This window comes from Trichechus manatus, unplaced genomic scaffold, assembly GCF_000243295.1.
Source record: "Trichechus manatus latirostris isolate Lorelei unplaced genomic scaffold, TriManLat1.0 scaffold00021, whole genome shotgun sequence".
In the NCBI taxonomy this organism is placed as follows: Eukaryota; Metazoa; Chordata; class Mammalia; order Sirenia; family Trichechidae; genus Trichechus; species Trichechus manatus.
The window spans coordinates 18285927-18290043 of record NW_004443957.1 but is presented as its reverse complement, the minus strand read 5'-3'; the positions used below and the strand labels follow the sequence as shown (position 1 = coordinate 18290043).

Sequence of the window (4117 nt, the reverse complement as noted above, 5' to 3'; positions counted from 1 at the left end):
TGGTAAGAGTAGAAGTAATGTTATCTTATTATAACAAAAGCCTGTCAAGACATCACCTCACCACCTTTCTTAAAATCCCCTCTGAACTCCCAGCTTTACATATCCAATTTACTTCAACCTACATTTACCACCACGCCAGGTTCTGAGATTGCAAATACAGTAAAACCTACAAGAACTGGAACCTGTGTAAGGCAGAAACCTGTCAGAGAAGAAAAACTCAAATATTTTCCACTAACAGAGAGCCATGGAAAAATGGTAAGACTGTACCCTGACAAAGGCGGAAAACTGGGGAGACCCAGAAAAACAAAGCAGAGTCCCATCCAGTTCCAGCTCACAGGTTTCACTGTATTAATTAATCACAATGCTTAGAATTTTGCTAAATGAGATATAAAATGTGCTGCATTTCTTTTATAGTTTACAAAACACTTTCATACACAATTTTACTCATTCCTCACAATAACCATAGAGAATTGGCGATATGGATTCTATTTCACTTTTTGACATTCTGATCTTCAGCTTAAATATCACTTCCTCAGAAGTCTTTCCTCGCCTTCCAATCTAAATAGCTACCCAGTCGCTGCCACCTCACCTATATGGATTTTCTGAATGTCATTTATCACAGTCTGATTTTTTTTTTTTAATTTATTTGTCTACTTGTTATCTCTCCCTGCAACAGAAAGTAAGTTTCACAGAAGTAGGAAACTGGTCTGTTTTCTTCACTGCTTAGAATCTAAATCACTGTCTGGGACACACACACACACACACACACACACACACACACACACACACAGAAGGGGGAAAGGATGGGGAGGGAGGGAGCAGGAAGAAGGTAAGTGATTTTTGCACTAAGTGACATGACAGCCGGAGTTCACATTTGAGGCTTCTACCCCCAACCCAGGCTCCCTCCTCTCTACCCACCTTGGGGACATCACTGTGCCAGTGCCCAGGTTCTGAGGTGGGCAGGCTGACACTCTTTCCCTGGGCACAGAGACAGGTGTACCTAGGCCTCTCAAACTTCAGGGCTCAACAGCTAACTAACCCAGAATCTGAGACCTGAGAAAAACAAGAGCAGGAAGCTGGATATGTGTTCACCTGTCATGATGAATCTCTTTGCGAAGGAAAGAGTGGAACTTTTTCCATATTTAGGATCATTACACTCAAGAAAACATCAATCAAGGACCAAATAAGTCAAGACTCAATTTATTTTCCTTTAACAGGCAGAAATATAAAATGTTCCTCATCACTTGTTTAAATTAAGAACAAAGAATAAAATTCCTATTCAGTAAATAAACAAAAAAATTTAACCCTATGACTAGTCAAGGCAAAGAGAGGGAGAGAAAGAATAAAGAGAGGGAGAGAGAGAAGGCACAGGAGACAGAATCACAAAACAGTCATTGATGGGACTTAAAATGGGAAGGGGCTTCAAGGAACCATCACGTCCAGGCTCCTATCCATCTTCAAAAGATGGGCTACTGTGACGCGTATTGATAACATAGCTGAGGCCCAGGAAGGATAAGTGATTTTCCTGTGGTCACACAGCCAGTAAGGGTTGGAGCAAGACCACATCCACTACACCATGGTCAGAGAACACATAATTTGGTAAAATAAATACAGACTTTTTTTAAAGTCCTGTACTTAGTGCTGAAAACCAATTCTTTGAGAGCAAGAACCATGTCATTTTCATCTTTATTTTCCCATAGCTCCTAGCAAATGGCCGTGTACGCATTTGGCTCAGGAGAAAGGGAAGGGAGCAGCAAAAGACACATGAGCAAGGTATAAGTACAGATGCCCTCTGTCTAACACAGAGACACAAAGAACTACTTTTACATCATGTTGCGTTTTTGCCACCACAGTGCTACTTCCATCAATAAAAAGGTGTGCTCTTCAGTATAGTCCTACACTTGTTACCCAAGGTAAAAATTATATGAAACCCACAAGGGATCCATGCACCCGCCTGCCACAGGGTACAGGGCCTGGCCTATATCCAGGACAGCATAACACCCTCCTTGGGGGCTCCCCAGCTGCTGTGTGTGCCTTCCACCAATCATGTTCAGTCACTACTGCCGTCACTGACCCTATACTGAGATTTCCAGAGCATTCTCTCTTCACCTCAATTCTAGTCCAGTGTTTATGGGGGAAATTTTTTATTAGAGACCAAAGTTTATTAGTGGTTACTAGAGGTAGGAGGTAGCAGGGAAAGAGGGGTCAATGGTGATGGAAAAATCAAATTGATTAAAGGCAGGGCTGCAAAGCCAACCACTGCAATCAATAAGTCGTACACCTACAAAAAGTTGAACTGGCAAAAGTTGCGTGACAGACACATCCCCAACAATGACAAAAAAAAAAAAAGGAGTAGCTGCTGAGACTGCTTGTGCACAACGAAAACACCCCATGGGACCCAGTTCCCTGGTTTGGAGGTTTAAGGTCATGGTTTCATGGGACATGCCAGTTAATTGGCCTAATAATGTGTTTCGTGCTTCTGTTCTACCTCCTAGTTCCTTGTGTAGTGCCTGGGGTCTTAAAAGCTTGCAAGTGGCCATCTAAGGCACAACAATTGGTCTCTATTCACCTGGCCAATCCTTCTTCATAGAGATAGATGACAAGAGGGTCATAGAAAGTCACAAGCACATAGAAGCACGCGTCAAACTTGAAATCATCTATGAGCAGGGAGTTGTTAATGTAATGGAAAACCAGGATGTTCTCTTCCAGGGAAATCTGGTTTGGATTGTTGATCAGGTATATGCCCTGCCCCCTAGAGGAGGCCACTGGTTTTACTCTCCTAGGTTCCAGATTCTTTGTCTATGAATTACAGGATTCCGCGTACTCAGCCGGCAGGAGGAAGGTCTGACGGAGGATGTGAAAAGCCTTGAATCCATGCATATGCTGCATTAGAATGATGTTTCTGTACAGTCAATCCTTCCGTATTAGTTCATAAGACTTGGGAAAGTGATTAATTTCTTGTGCTTCAGAGAGGGTGAAAAGTAGGATGGGCTTCAGGTGGGATCCTGTCCACATGAGGTTATAGTCAGTGCTGCTTGGGTGAACTTCATGAATCCATGGGCTGTCAGAATGCTGTGTACCAGGCAACTGTATGTTGTACAATCTTATAAGATAAATGATAACATTCTACAATTGCTTGAATATTATTGTCCTTTGTCAGAATAGCCTCGGCATGGAATACCAAACTGGAATTCTCCTGCAGCCTTCAGTCCACATGATACACGGATGATCCTCTTGCTTTACAACCTCCTCATCCCCTGAGGATGCTGCTGTTTCCTCCAGGTCCCAGGCCATCACAACTGGCATTTCCTTTGGGGTTTGTCATGCAGTAAGCAGACGGGGGCCTCAGAGATCTTTCCTTACAGTATCTCTGGATCAAACAATTTGTGTAGCACAGATTCCTGGCTCATCTTCCCATGGCTCGGTGAAAACAAATTTGTTTTAAGTATGGTCAAAAAAAAAAATTTTTTTTTTAAGTGTGGTCAATGCATTTACAAAGGCCCTGTGATCCCAGAGGGTGAATTTGTCAAAGTAATACCATATGGACATAGATTGGAAGGCTTTGGAAGAGGCCGCATAGATCTGACTCACTATTACTACTCCCCATTGCTAACCCAGCATTGTCTCATGATCTTGTTTTTCCCTCTCATTCCAGTCTCTATAAAAAGTTTAAGATTAACTGATGTTCCTCCTTGGAGGGTAGAAAACCAGTGATAATGATCTAGGAATGAAAAACCAAACAAAGCACCCATTCTGAGACAAGAAAACCAGGATCTCGCCAGATAACCTCCAAGAGTATCAGTAGAAGATTAACTCATGTGAGATGTGACCACCTTAAGGGGGAACTAACATAAACTTCTAACACCCATAATCCTGTCCCTATAAAGCCTTTGGCCAATCTCTAGTAGGGGAAATGGGTTTTTGGAGGAATCTATTCCCCCTCTGTCTTCTATATATCGATATATAATAAAACTCTTGCTGATCACCTCATCCCTGTCTCAGAATTGGCTATTGCAGCAGGTGGCTCCAATCCACATTATTGCGATAACAGCTTTTCCTTGGTAAAGCCTAATTCTGTTCTAGAACCTTATTCACTGCAAGTCCTCCAAGTCCATGA

At 42.4% G+C, this 4117-nt stretch overlaps 1 pseudogene; it reads right to left on the bottom strand.

The window, feature by feature from the left end:
• Positions 1-2565: 2565 nt before the first annotated feature.
• LOC101355679 (tubulin polyglutamylase TTLL5-like) lies at positions 2566-3306 on the bottom strand (annotated as a pseudogene).
• Positions 3307-4117: the final 811 nt, after the last annotated feature.